The following is a 12,880-nucleotide window of genomic DNA, read 5'->3' as shown; positions in this document are numbered from 1 at the left end:
CGTCCGGCGTGCTTGGATCGATGATGAGTCCTCCAATAACATTCCTTGGAAAAGCTGAACAAAATGAGTGAAAACCCACTACCGTCTCGCTCATCGTGACTGAGGTCCGGCACGTTGGCAGAGGCAGAGGCCGAGGGGGCAGGGCCCAGGGATAGCTGCCGGGGCTTCCGATACTTGTCCGACTCATGGGGGAATTCCTAGGCCCGGCCGATGCGGAAAGCTGGGCTGTGGCCCCGTCCATGTGCGTGTGGCCGCAGGGTATTCTCGGCTGAGCCGAACCAGACGCTCAGCAGAGCCAGGCCTGCTGGGGGAACAACAGGTGTGAGGTGTCCAAGCGCCCTCTTTTCAAAGGTTGGGATGACTGGGAGGCATGAAGTTGCCTGGAGAGGGCTAGGCCTGGCCCTCCCTTTCTTGTAGGACCAGTGGGTGAGGGTGTAGCAGACATTCTCGCAGCGGGCAGCGGGGTGGAGTGTGGAGGGTGGAGGGGAGGAGAGGTACAAGGCGGATGTGGAAAATTGCAGCAGGCATACACCTGGTGAGGCCTCGAAGTTGCGGAAAGCGAGGCCTGTAGCGAACTATGTTCGCAAGAAGGCGCGCCCAAGTTCCCCGTGGGTGTGGAAGTAGCCCCCAGGTGCGGGATTGTGGATTAGCTCTCTGTGGATGGGGGATGCAGGACAGTGTATCTCGAGCATTGGGGAGTGTACTCAGCCGACGGGAAGCTGGCATCGGAGAGGAGAGGCCTGGCACCGGGCCATTGTTCTCACGGTTGCTTGTGATTTGTGTACACTCTTCAGGACAAGGCGGCGGGCGAGGGAGGCGTGCCTGGTGGCTGAGTGGAGCGTGCCCACCTCTGCTGGTGCCGTGGGGTCCTGTTTTTTGTGTGGCATCCCTGTGTTCGCGGCTGGGACCCAGGCCGGAGCGTGGCAAAGACGGTAAGCTTGGCTGGTCCACCTCCCCCGTGCCAAGCCAGTCGTCGGAGGCTACGAGGGTTGGTGTGGAAATACGGTCCCCGTGACTGTGCTCGTTCGGGCCCCGGCCCGGCCCGGCCAGGGGCGTGGACGCGGTCGGTGCGTCCGGCGTGCTTGGATCGATGATGAGTCCTCCAATAACATTCCTTGGAAAAGCTGAACAAAATGAGTGAAAACCCACTACCGTCTCGCTCATCGTGACTGAGGTCCGGCACGTTGGCAGAGGCAGAGGCCGAGGGGGCAGGGCCCAGGGATAGCTGCCGGGTCGTCCAATACGTGTCCGACTCCTGGGCGAATTCCTAGGCCAGGCCGATGCCCACAGCTGGGCTGTGGCCCCGTCCATGTGCGTGTGGCCGCTGGGGATTCTTGGCTGAGCCGAGTCAGGTGCTTAAAACAGCCAGACCCGCTGGGGAAACACAGGCGTGAGGTGTTCAAGTGCCCTCTTTTCAAAGGTTGGGAAGACTTGGAGGCACGAGGTTGCCTGTAGGCCCGAGGTCGCCTAGCCCTGGGCCTCCCATTCCTGATAGGAGCAGTGGGTTAGGGTGTAGCATAGGTGATCCGAGGGGCCAGCGGGGCGGAGTGGAGGACAGGAACAAGGCGGAAGTGGAATGTTGCAGCAGGCAGACCCCTGGGGATGACCGTAAGGTGCGCAAAGCCAGGCCTGTAGCCAAGTATCTTCCCAGGAGGGCGCGCGCAAGTTCTCCGGGTGTGTGGGCGTAGCTGCCATAGGTGCGATTCTCGATGAGCTCTCAGTACATTGGGGATGCAGGAGAGTGTATCCTGAGCATTGAGGATTTTACTCAGCCTACAGGAAGCTGGCATCGGAGAGGAGAGGCCTGGCACCGGGCCTTTGTTCTCATGGTTGCTTGTCATTTGTGTGCACTCTTCAGGACGAGGTGGCGGGCGAGGGAGGCGTGCCTGGTGCCTGATTGGAGCCTGCCCACCTCTGCTGAGGCCGCGGGGTCCTGCTTTCTGGTTGGCATCCCTGTGTTCGTGACTGGGACCCAGGCCGGGGCGTGGCGAAGACGGTAAGCTTGGTTTGTCCACCTCCACCGAGCCAAGCCGCTTGTCGGAGCCTATGCAGGACTGGTGTGGAAATACCGCGCCCCCTGAATGTGCTCGGTCCGGGGCGTGGACGCGATTGGTGCATCCGGCGTGCTTGGATCGATGATGAGTCCTCCAATAACATTCCTTGGAAAAGCTGAACAAAATGAGTGAAAACCCACTACCGTCTCGCTCATCGTGACTGAGGTCCGGCACGTTGGCAGAGGCAGAGGCCGAGGGGGCAGGGCCCAGGGATAGCTGCCGGGGCTTCCGATACTTGTCCGACTCATGGGGGAATTCCTAGGCCCGGCCGATGCGGAAAGCTGGGCTGTGGCCCCGTCCATGTGCGTGTGGCCGCAGGGTATTCTCGGCTGAGCCGAACCAGACGCTCAGCAGAGCCAGGCCTGCTGGGGGAACAACAGGTGTGAGGTGTCCAAGCGCCCTCTTTTCAAAGGTTGGGATGACTGGGAGGCATGAAGTTGCCTGGAGAGGGCTAGGCCTGGCCCTCCCTTTCTTGTAGGACCAGTGGGTGAGGGTGTAGCAGACATTCTCGCAGCGGGCAGCGGGGTGGAGTGTGGAGGGTGGAGGGGAGGAGAGGTACAAGGCGGATGTGGAAAATTGCAGCAGGCATACACCTGGTGAGGCCTCGAAGTTGCGGAAAGCGAGGCCTGTAGCGAACTATGTTCGCAAGAAGGCGCGCCCAAGTTCCCCGTGGGTGTGGAAGTAGCCCCCAGGTGCGGGATTGTGGATTAGCTCTCTGTGGATGGGGGATGCAGGACAGTGTATCTCGAGCATTGGGGAGTGTACTCAGCCGACGGGAAGCTGGCATCGGAGAGGAGAGGCCTGGCACCGGGCCATTGTTCTCACGGTTGCTTGTGATTTGTGTACACTCTTCAGGACAAGGCGGCGGGCGAGGGAGGCGTGCCTGGTGGCTGAGTGGAGCGTGCCCACCTCTGCTGGTGCCGTGGGGTCCTGTTTTTTGTGTGGCATCCCTGTGTTCGCGGCTGGGACCCAGGCCGGAGCGTGGCAAAGACGGTAAGCTTGGATGGTCCACCTCCCCCGTGCCAAGCCAGTCGTCGGAGGCTACGAGGGTTGGTGTGGAAATACGGTCCCCGTGACTGTGCTCGTTCGGGCCCCGGCCCGGCCCGGCCAGGGGCGTGGACGCGGTCGGTGCGTCCGGCGTGCTTGGATCGATGATGAGTCCTCCAATAACATTCCTTGGAAAAGCTGAACAAAATGAGTGAAAACCCACTACCGTCTCGCTCATCGTGACTGAGGTCCGGCACGTTGGCAGAGGCAGAGGCCGAGGGGGCAGGGCCCAGGGATAGCTGCCGGGTCGTCCAATACGTGTCCGACTCCTGGGCGAATTCCTAGGCCAGGCCGATGCCCACAGCTGGGCTGTGGCCCCGTCCATGTGCGTGTGGCCGCTGGGGATTCTTGGCTGAGCCGAGTCAGGTGCTTAAAACAGCCAGACCCGCTGGGGAAACACAGGCGTGAGGTGTTCAAGTGCCCTCTTTTCAAAGGTTGGGAAGACTTGGAGGCACGAGGTTGCCTGTAGGCCCGAGGTCGCCTAGCCCTGGGCCTCCCATTCCTGATAGGAGCAGTGGGTTAGGGTGTAGCATAGGTGATCCGAGGGGCCAGCGGGGCGGAGTGGAGGACAGGAACAAGGCGGAAGTGGAATGTTGCAGCAGGCAGACCCCTGGGGATGACCGTAAGGTGCGCAAAGCCAGGCCTGTAGCCAAGTATCTTCCCAGGAGGGCGCGCGCAAGTTCTCCGGGTGTGTGGGCGTAGCTGCCATAGGTGCGATTCTCGATGAGCTCTCAGTACATTGGGGATGCAGGAGAGTGTATCCTGAGCATTGAGGATTTTACTCAGCCTACAGGAAGCTGGCATCGGAGAGGAGAGGCCTGGCACCGGGCCTTTGTTCTCATGGTTGCTTGTCATTTGTGTGCACTCTTCAGGACGAGGTGGCGGGCGAGGGAGGCGTGCCTGGTGCCTGATTGGAGCCTGCCCACCTCTGCTGAGGCCGCGGGGTCCTGCTTTCTGGTTGGCATCCCTGTGTTCGTGACTGGGACCCAGGCCGGGGCGTGGCGAAGACGGTAAGCTTGGTTTGTCCACCTCCACCGAGCCAAGCCGCTTGTCGGAGCCTATGCAGGACTGGTGTGGAAATACCGCGCCCCCTGAATGTGCTCGGTCCGGGGCGTGGACGCGATTGGTGCGTCCGGCGTGCTTGGATCGATGATGAGTCCTCCAATAACATTCCTTGGAAAAGCTGAACAAAATGAGTGAAAACCCACTACCGTCTCGCTCATCGTGACTGAGGTCCGGCACGTTGGCAGAGGCAGAGGCCGAGGGGGCAGGGCCCAGGGATAGCTGCCGGGGCTTCCGATACTTGTCCGACTCATGGGGGAATTCCTAGGCCCGGCCGATGCGGAAAGCTGGGCTGTGGCCCCGTCCATGTGCGTGTGGCCGCAGGGTATTCTCGGCTGAGCCGAACCAGACGCTCAGCAGAGCCAGGCCTGCTGGGGGAACAACAGGTGTGAGGTGTCCAAGCGCCCTCTTTTCAAAGGTTGGGATGACTGGGAGGCATGAAGTTGCCTGGAGAGGGCTAGGCCTGGCCCTCCCTTTCTTGTAGGACCAGTGGGTGAGGGTGTAGCAGACATTCTCGCAGCGGGCAGCGGGGTGGAGTGTGGAGGGTGGAGGGGAGGAGAGGTACAAGGCGGATGTGGAAAATTGCAGCAGGCATACACCTGGTGAGGCCTCGAAGTTGCGGAAAGCGAGGCCTGTAGCGAACTATGTTCGCAAGAAGGCGCGCCCAAGTTCCCCGTGGGTGTGGAAGTAGCCCCCAGGTGCGGGATTGTGGATTAGCTCTCTGTGGATGGGGGATGCAGGACAGTGTATCTCGAGCATTGGGGAGTGTACTCAGCCGACGGGAAGCTGGCATCGGAGAGGAGAGGCCTGGCACCGGGCCATTGTTCTCACGGTTGCTTGTGATTTGTGTACACTCTTCAGGACAAGGCGGCGGGCAAGGGAGGCGTGCCTGGTGGCTGAGTGGAGCGTGCCCACCTCTGCTGGTGCCGTGGGGTCCTGTTTTTTGTGTGGCATCCCTGTGTTCGCGGCTGGGACCCAGGCCGGAGCGTGGCAAAGACGGTAAGCTTGGCTGGTCCACCTCCCCCGTGCCAAGCCAGTCGTCGGAGGCTACGAGGGTTGGTGTGGAAATACGGTCCCCGTGACTGTGCTCGTTCGGGCCCCGGCCCGGCCCGGCCAGGGGCGTGGACGCGGTCGGTGCGTCCGGCGTGCTTGGATCGATGATGAGTCCTCCAATAACATTCCTTGGAAAAGCTGGACAAAATGAGTGAAAACCCACTACCGTCTCGCTCATCGTGACTGTGGTCCGGCACGTTGGCAGAGGCAGAGGCCGAGGGGGCAGGGCCCAGGGATAGCTGCCGGGTCGTCCAATACGTGTCCGACTCCTGGGCGAATTCCTAGGCCAGGCCGATGCCCACAGCTGGGCTGTGGCCCCGTCCATGTGCGTGTGGCCGCTGGGGATTCTTGGCTGAGCCGAGTCAGGTGCTTAAAACAGCCAGACCCGCTGGGGAAACACAGGCGTGAGGTGTTCAAGTGCCCTCTTTTCAAAGGTTGGGAAGACTTGGAGGCACGAGGTTGCCTGTAGGCCCGAGGTCGCCTAGCCCTGGGCCTCCCATTCCTGATAGGAGCAGTGGGTTAGGGTGTAGCATAGGTGATCCGAGGGGCCAGCGGGGCGGAGTGGAGGACAGGAACAAGGCGGAAGTGGAATGTTGCAGCAGGCAGACCCCTGGGGATGACCGTAAGGTGCGCAAAGCCAGGCCTGTAGCCAAGTATCTTCCCAGGAGGGCGCGCGCAAGTTCTCCGGGTGTGTGGGCGTAGCTGCCATAGGTGCGATTCTCGATGAGCTCTCAGTACATTGGGGATGCAGGAGAGTGTATCCTGAGCATTGAGGATTTTACTCAGCCTACAGGAAGCTGGCATCGGAGAGGAGAGGCCTGGCACCGGGCCTTTGTTCTCATGGTTGCTTGTCATTTGTGTGCACTCTTCAGGACGAGGTGGCGGGCGAGGGAGGCGTGCCTGGTGCCTGATTGGAGCCTGCCCACCTCTGCTGAGGCCGCGGGGTCCTGCTTTCTGGTTGGCATCCCTGTGTTCGTGACTGGGACCCAGGCCGGGGCGTGGCGAAGACGGTAAGCTTGGTTTGTCCACCTCCACCGAGCCAAGCCGCTTGTCGGAGCCTATGCAGGACTGGTGTGGAAATACCGCGCCCCCTGAATGTGCTCTGTCGGGCCCCGGCCCGGTCCGGGGCGTGGACGCGATTGGTGCGTCCGGCGTGCTTGGATCGATGATGAGTCCTCCAATAACATTCCTTGGAAAAGCTGAACAAAATGAGTGAAAACCCACTACCGTCTCGCTCATCGTGACTGAGGTCCGGCACGTTGGCAGAGGCAGAGGCCGAGGGGGCAGGGCCCAGGGATAGCTGCCGGGGCTTCCGATACTTGTCCGACTCATGGGGGAATTCCTAGGCCCGGCCGATGCGGAAAGCTGGGCTGTGGCCCCGTCCATGTGCGTGTTCCCGCAGGGTATTCTCGGCTGAGCCGAACCAGACGCTCAGCAGAGCCAGGCCTGCTGGGGGAACAACAGGTGTGAGGTGTCCAAGCGCCCTCTTTTCAAAGGTTGGGATGACTGGGAGGCATGAAGTTGCCTGGAGAGGGCTAGGCCTGGCCCTCCCTTTCTTGTAGGACCAGTGGGTGAGGGTGTAGCAGACATTCTCGCAGCGGGCAGCGGGGTGGAGTGTGGAGGGTGGAGGGGAGGAGAGGTACAAGGCGGATGTGGAAAATTGCAGCAGGCATACACCTGGTGAGGCCTCGAAGTTGCGGAAAGCGAGGCCTGTAGCGAACTATGTTCGCAAGAAGGCGCGCCCAAGTTCCCCGTGGGTGTGGAAGTAGCCCCCAGGTGCGGGATTGTGGATTAGCTCTCTGTGGATGGGGGATGCAGGACAGTGTATCTCGAGCATTGGGGAGTGTACTCAGCCGACGGGAAGCTGGCATCGGAGAGGAGAGGCCTGGCACCGGGCCATTGTTCTCACGGTTGCTTGTGATTTGTGTACACTCTTCAGGACAAGGCGGCGGGCGAGGGAGGCGTGCCTGGTGGCTGAGTGGAGCGTGCCCACCTCTGCTGGTGCCGTGGGGTCCTGTTTTTTGTGTGGCATCCCTGTGTTCGCGGCTGGGACCCAGGCCGGAGCGTGGCAAAGACGGTAAGCTTGGCTGGTCCACCTCCCCCGTGCCAAGCCAGTCGTCGGAGGCTACGAGGGTTGGTGTGGAAATACGGTCCCCGTGACTGTGCTCGTTCGGGCCCCGGCCCGGCCCGGCCAGGGGCGTGGACGCGGTCGGTGCGTCCGGCGTGCTTGGATCGATGATGAGTCCTCCAATAACATTCCTTGGAAAAGCTGAACAAAATGAGTGAAAACCCACTACCGTCTCGCTCATCGTGACTGAGGTCCGGCACGTTGGCAGAGGCAGAGGCCGAGGGGGCAGGGCCCAGGGATAGCTGCCGGGTCGTCCAATACGTGTCCGACTCCTGGGCGAATTCCTAGGCCAGGCCGATGCCCACAGCTGGGCTGTGGCCCCGTCCATGTGCGTGTGGCCGCTGGGGATTCTTGGCTGAGCCGAGTCAGGTGCTTAAAACAGCCAGACCCGCTGGGGAAACACAGGCGTGAGGTGTTCAAGTGCCCTCTTTTCAAAGTTTGGGAAGACTTGGAGGCACGAGGTTGCCTGTAGGCCCGAGGTCGACTAGCCCTGGGCCTCCCATTCCTGATAGGAGCAGTGGGTTAGGGTGTAGTATAGGTGATCCGAGGGGCCAGCGGGGCGGAGTGGAGGACAGGAACAAGGCGGAAGTGGAATGTTGCAGCAGGCAGACCCCTGGGGATGACCGTAAGGTGCGCAAAGCCAGGCCTGTAGCCAAGTATCTTCCCAGGAGGGCGCGCGCAAGTTCTCCGGGTGTGTGGGCGTAGCTGCCATAGGTGCGATTCTCGATGAGCTCTCAGTACATTGGGGATGCAGGAGAGTGTATCCTGAGCATTGAGGATTTTACTCAGCCTACAGGAAGCTGGCATCGGAGAGGAGAGGCCTGGCACCGGGCCTTTGTTCTCATGGTTGCTTGTCATTTGTGTGCACTCTTCAGGACGAGGTGGCGGGCGAGGGAGGCGTGCCTGGTGCCTGATTGGAGCCTGCCCACCTCTGCTGAGGCCGCGGGGTCCTGCTTTCTGGTTGGCATCCCTGTGTTCGTGACTGGGACCCAGGCCGGGGCGTGGCGAAGACGGTAAGCTTGGTTTGTCCACCTCCACCGAGCCAAGCCGCTTGTCGGAGCCTATGCAGGACTGGTGTGGAAATACCGCGCCCCCTGAATGTGCTCGGTCCGGGGCGGGGACGCGATTGGTGCGTCCGGCGTGCTTGGATCGATGATGAGTCCTCCAATAACATTCCTTGGAAAAGCTGAACAAAATGAGTGAAAACCCACTACCGTCTCGCTCATCGTGACTGAGGTCCGGCACGTTGGCAGAGGCAGAGGCCGAGGGGGCAGGGCCCAGGGATAGCTGCCGGGGCTTCCGATACTTGTCCGACTCATGGGGGAATTCCTAGGCCCGGCCGATGCGGAAAGCTGGGCTGTGGCCCCGTCCATGTGCGTGTGGCCGCAGGGTATTCTCGGCTGAGCCGAACCAGACGCTCAGCAGAGCCAGGCCTGCTGGGGGAACAACAGGTGTGAGGTGTCCAAGCGCCCTCTTTTCAAAGGTTGGGATGACTGGGAGGCATGAAGTTGCCTGGAGAGGGCTAGGCCTGGCCCTCCCTTTCTTGTAGGACCAGTGGGTGAGGGTGTAGCAGACATTCTCGCAGCGGGCAGCGGGGTGGAGTGTGGAGGGTGGAGGGGAGGAGAGGTACAAGGCGGATGTGGAAAATTGCAGCAGGCATACACCTGGTGAGGCCTCGAAGTTGCGGAAAGCGAGGCCTGTAGCGAACTATGTTCGCAAGAAGGCGCGCCCAAGTTCCCCGTGGGTGTGGAAGTAGCCCCCAGGTGCGGGATTGTGGATTAGCTCTCTGTGGATTGGGGATGCAGGACAGTGTATCTCGAGCATTGGGGAGTGTACTCAGCCGACGGGAAGCTGGCATCGGAGAGGAGAGGCCTGGCACCGGGCCATTGTTCTCACGGTTGCTTGTGATTTGTGTACACTCTTCAGGACAAGGCGGCGGGCGAGGGAGGCGTGCCTGGTGGCTGAGTGGAGCGTGCCCACCTCTGCTGGTGCCGTGGGGTCCTGTTTTTTGTGTGGCATCCCTGTGTTCGCGGCTGGGACCCAGGCCGGAGCGTGGCAAAGACGGTAAGCTTGGCTGGTCCACCTCCCCCGTGCCAAGCCAGTCGTCGGAGGCTACGAGGGTTGGTGTGGAAATACGGTCCCCGTGACTGTGCTCGTTCGGGCCCCGGCCCGGCCCGGCCAGGGGCGTGGACGCGGTCGGTGCGTCCGGCGTGCTTGGATCGATGATGAGTCCTCCAATAACATTCCTTGGAAAAGCTGAACAAAATGAGTGAAAACCCACTACCGTCTCGCTCATCGTGACTGAGGTCCGGCACGTTGGCAGAGGCAGAGGCCGAGGGGGCAGGGCCCAGGGATAGCTGCCGGGTCGTCCAATACGTGTCCGACTCCTGGGCGAATTCCTAGGCCAGGCCGATGCCCACAGCTGGGCTGTGGCCCCGTCCATGTGCGTGTGGCCGCTGGGGATTCTTGGCTGAGCCGAGTCAGGTGCTTAAAACAGCCAGACCCGCTGGGGAAACACAGGCGTGAGGTGTTCAAGTGCCCTCTTTTCAAAGGTTGGGAAGACTTGGAGGCACGAGGTTGCCTGTAGGCCCGAGGTCGCCTAGCCCTGGGCCTCCCATTCCTGATAGGAGCAGTGGGTTAGGGTGTAGCATAGGTGATCAGAGGGGCCAGCGGGGCGGAGTGGAGGACAGGAACAAGGCGGAAGTGGAATGTTGCAGCAGGCAGACCCCTGGGGATGACCGTAAGGTGCGCAAAGCCAGGCCTGTAGCCAAGTATCTTCCCAGGAGGGCGCGCGCAAGTTCTCCGGGTGTGTGGGCGTAGCTGCCATAGGTGCGATTCTCGATGAGCTCTCAGTACATTGGGGATGCAGGAGAGTGTATCCTGAGCATTGAGGATTTTACTCAGCCTACAGGAAGCTGGCATCGGAGAGGAGAGGCCTGGCACCGGGCCTTTGTTCTCATGGTTGCTTGTCATTTGTGTGCACTCTTCAGGACGAGGTGGCGGGCGAGGGAGGCGTGCCTGGTGCCTGATTGGAGCCTGCCCACCTCTGCTGAGGCCGCGGGGTCCTGCTTTCTGGTTGGCATCCCTGTGTTCGTGACTGGGACCCAGGCCGGGGCGTGGCGAAGACGGTAAGCTTGGTTTGTCCACCTCCACCGAGCCAAGCCGCTTGTCGGAGCCTATGCAGGACTGGTGTGGAAATACCGCGCCCCCTGAATGTGCTCGGTCCGGGGCGGGGACGCGATTGGTGCGTCCGGCGTGCTTGGATCGATGATGAGTCCTCCAATAACATTCCTTGGAAAAGCTGAACAAAATGAGTGAAAACCCACTACCGTCTCGCTCATCGTGACTGAGGTCCGGCACGTTGGCAGAGGCAGAGGCCGAGGGGGCAGGGCCCAGGGATAGCTGCCGGGGCTTCCGATACTTGTCCGACTCATGGGGGAATTCCTAGGCCCGGCCGATGCGGAAAGCTGGGCTGTGGCCCCGTCCATGTGCGTGTGGCCGCAGGGTATTCTCGGCTGAGCCGAACCAGACGCTCAGCAGAGCCAGGCCTGCTGGGGGAACAACAGGTGTGAGGTGTCCAAGCGCCCTCTTTTCAAAGGTTGGGATGACTGGGAGGCATGAAGTTGCCTGGAGAGGGCTAGGCCTGGCCCTCCCTTTCTTGTAGGACCAGTGGGTGAGGGTGTAGCAGACATTCTCGCAGCGGGCAGCGGGGTGGAGTGTGGAGGGTGGAGGGGAGGAGAGGTACAAGGCGGATGTGGAAAATTGCAGCAGGCATACACCTGGTGAGGCCTCGAAGTTGCGGAAAGCGAGGCCTGTAGCGAACTATGTTCGCAAGAAGGCGCGCCCAAGTTCCCCGTGGGTGTGGAAGTAGCCCCCAGGTGCGGGATTGTGGATTAGCTCTCTGTGGATTGGGGATGCAGGACAGTGTATCTCGAGCATTGGGGAGTGTACTCAGCCGACGGGAAGCTGGCATCGGAGAGGAGAGGCCTGGCACCGGGCCATTGTTCTCACGGTTGCTTGTGATTTGTGTACACTCTTCAGGACAAGGCGGCGGGCGAGGGAGGCGTGCCTGGTGGCTGAGTGGAGCGTGCCCACCTCTGCTGGTGCCGTGGGGTCCTGTTTTTTGTGTGGCATCCCTGTGTTCGCGGCTGGGACCCAGGCCGGAGCGTGGCAAAGACGGTAAGCTTGGCTGGTCCACCTCCCCCGTGCCAAGCCAGTCGTCGGAGGCTACGAGGGTTGGTGTGGAAATACGGTCCCCGTGACTGTGCTCGTTCGGGCCCCGGCCCGGCCCGGCCAGGGGCGTGGACGCGGTCGGTGCGTCCGGCGTGCTTGGATCGATGATGAGTCCTCCAATAACATTCCTTGGAAAAGCTGAACAAAATGAGTGAAAACCCACTACCGTCTCGCTCATCGTGACTGAGGTCCGGCACGTTGGCAGAGGCAGAGGCCGAGGGGGCAGGGCCCAGGGATAGCTGCCGGGTCGTCCAATACGTGTCCGACTCCTGGGCGAATTCCTAGGCCAGGCCGATGCCCACAGCTGGGCTGTGGCCCCGTCCATGTGCGTGTGGCCGCTGGGGATTCTTGGCTGAGCCGAGTCAGGTGCTTAAAACAGCCAGACCCGCTGGGGAAACACAGGCGTGAGGTGTTCAAGTGCCCTCTTTTCAAAGTTTGGGAAGACTTGGAGGCACGAGGTTGCCTGTAGGCCCGAGGTCGCCTAGCCCTGGGCCTCCCATTCCTGATAGGAGCCGTGGGTTAGGGTGTAGGATAGGTGATCCGAGGGGCCAGCGGGGCGGAGTGGAGGACAGGAACAAGGCGGAAGTGGAATGTTGCAGCAGGCAGACCCCTGGGGATGACCGTAAGGTGCGCAAAGCCAGGCCTGTAGCCAAGTATCTTCCCAGGAGGGCGCGCGCAAGTTCTCCGGGTGTGTGGGCGTAGCTGCCATAGGTGCGATTCTCGATGAGCTCTCAGTACATTGGGGATGCAGGAGAGTGTATCCTGAGCATTGAGGATTTTACTCAGCCTACAGGAAGCTGGCATCGGAGAGGAGAGGCCTGGCACCGGGCCTTTGTTCTCATGGTTGCTTGTCATTTGTGTGCACTCTTCAGGACGAGGTGGCGGGCGAGGGAGGCGTGCCTGGTGCCTGATTGGAGCCTGCCCACCTCTGCTGAGGCCGCGGGGTCCTGCTTTCTGGTTGGCATCCCTGTGTTCGTGACTGGGACCCAGGCCGGGGCGTGGCGAAGACGGTAAGCTTGGTTTGTCCACCTCCACCGAGCCAAGCCGCTTGTCGGAGCCTATGCAGGACTGGTGTGGAAATACCGCGCCCCCTGAATGTGCTCGGTCCGGGGCGGGGACGCGATTGGTGCGTCCGGCGTGCTTGGATCGATGATGAGTCCTCCAATAACATTCCTTGGAAAAGCTGAACAAAATGAGTGAAAACCCACTACCGTCTCGCTCATCGTGACTGAGGTCCGGCACGTTGGCAGAGGCAGAGGCCGAGGGGGCAGGGCCCAGGGATAGCTGCCGGGGCTTCCGATAC

The 12,880-nt window shown here is 61.4% G+C and overlaps 13 non-coding genes across 13 annotated transcripts; all 13 read left to right on the top strand.

The window, feature by feature from the left end:
- The first annotated feature begins 14 nt into the window (after nt 1-14).
- LOC143386599 (small nucleolar RNA SNORD116) lies at nt 15-108 on the top strand. Its single transcript, XR_013089612.1, has one exon. It is a non-coding gene; the product is annotated as a small nucleolar RNA SNORD116 (small nucleolar RNA).
- Nucleotides 109-1,084: 976 nt separating this feature from the next.
- LOC143387039 (small nucleolar RNA SNORD116) lies at nt 1,085-1,178 on the top strand. The gene has a single exon (XR_013089798.1). It is a non-coding gene; the product is annotated as a small nucleolar RNA SNORD116 (small nucleolar RNA).
- A 951-nt stretch (nt 1,179-2,129) lies between these two features.
- On the top strand, nt 2,130-2,223 carry LOC143387038 (small nucleolar RNA SNORD116). Its single transcript, XR_013089797.1, has one exon. It is a non-coding gene; the product is annotated as a small nucleolar RNA SNORD116 (small nucleolar RNA).
- A 976-nt stretch (nt 2,224-3,199) lies between these two features.
- On the top strand, nt 3,200-3,293 carry LOC143396089 (small nucleolar RNA SNORD116). Its single transcript, XR_013090977.1, has one exon. It is a non-coding gene; the product is annotated as a small nucleolar RNA SNORD116 (small nucleolar RNA).
- Nucleotides 3,294-4,244: 951 nt separating this feature from the next.
- LOC143396088 (small nucleolar RNA SNORD116) lies at nt 4,245-4,338 on the top strand. Its single transcript, XR_013090976.1, has one exon. It is a non-coding gene; the product is annotated as a small nucleolar RNA SNORD116 (small nucleolar RNA).
- A 976-nt stretch (nt 4,339-5,314) lies between these two features.
- On the top strand, nt 5,315-5,408 carry LOC143396087 (small nucleolar RNA SNORD116). The gene has a single exon (XR_013090975.2). It is a non-coding gene; the product is annotated as a small nucleolar RNA SNORD116 (small nucleolar RNA).
- A 967-nt stretch (nt 5,409-6,375) lies between these two features.
- On the top strand, nt 6,376-6,469 carry LOC143396102 (small nucleolar RNA SNORD116). The gene has a single exon (XR_013090989.2). It is a non-coding gene; the product is annotated as a small nucleolar RNA SNORD116 (small nucleolar RNA).
- Nucleotides 6,470-7,445: 976 nt separating this feature from the next.
- Nucleotides 7,446-7,539, top strand: LOC143386600 (small nucleolar RNA SNORD116). The gene has a single exon (XR_013089613.1). It is a non-coding gene; the product is annotated as a small nucleolar RNA SNORD116 (small nucleolar RNA).
- Nucleotides 7,540-8,490: 951 nt separating this feature from the next.
- LOC143386601 (small nucleolar RNA SNORD116) lies at nt 8,491-8,584 on the top strand. The gene has a single exon (XR_013089614.1). It is a non-coding gene; the product is annotated as a small nucleolar RNA SNORD116 (small nucleolar RNA).
- A 976-nt stretch (nt 8,585-9,560) lies between these two features.
- LOC143396083 (small nucleolar RNA SNORD116) lies at nt 9,561-9,654 on the top strand. The gene has a single exon (XR_013090971.1). It is a non-coding gene; the product is annotated as a small nucleolar RNA SNORD116 (small nucleolar RNA).
- Nucleotides 9,655-10,605: 951 nt separating this feature from the next.
- Nucleotides 10,606-10,699, top strand: LOC143386609 (small nucleolar RNA SNORD116). Its single transcript, XR_013089622.1, has one exon. It is a non-coding gene; the product is annotated as a small nucleolar RNA SNORD116 (small nucleolar RNA).
- A 976-nt stretch (nt 10,700-11,675) lies between these two features.
- LOC143386604 (small nucleolar RNA SNORD116) lies at nt 11,676-11,769 on the top strand. Its single transcript, XR_013089617.1, has one exon. It is a non-coding gene; the product is annotated as a small nucleolar RNA SNORD116 (small nucleolar RNA).
- Nucleotides 11,770-12,720: 951 nt separating this feature from the next.
- On the top strand, nt 12,721-12,814 carry LOC143386605 (small nucleolar RNA SNORD116). Its single transcript, XR_013089618.1, has one exon. It is a non-coding gene; the product is annotated as a small nucleolar RNA SNORD116 (small nucleolar RNA).
- Nucleotides 12,815-12,880: the final 66 nt, after the last annotated feature.

The sequence above is a fragment of the Callospermophilus lateralis genome, chromosome 3 (assembly GCF_048772815.1).
Source record: "Callospermophilus lateralis isolate mCalLat2 chromosome 3, mCalLat2.hap1, whole genome shotgun sequence".
Taxonomy (NCBI): Eukaryota; Metazoa; Chordata; class Mammalia; order Rodentia; family Sciuridae; genus Callospermophilus; species Callospermophilus lateralis.
Note: the sequence above shows the minus strand (reverse complement) of the source record. Positions and strands in the feature narration are given on the sequence as shown.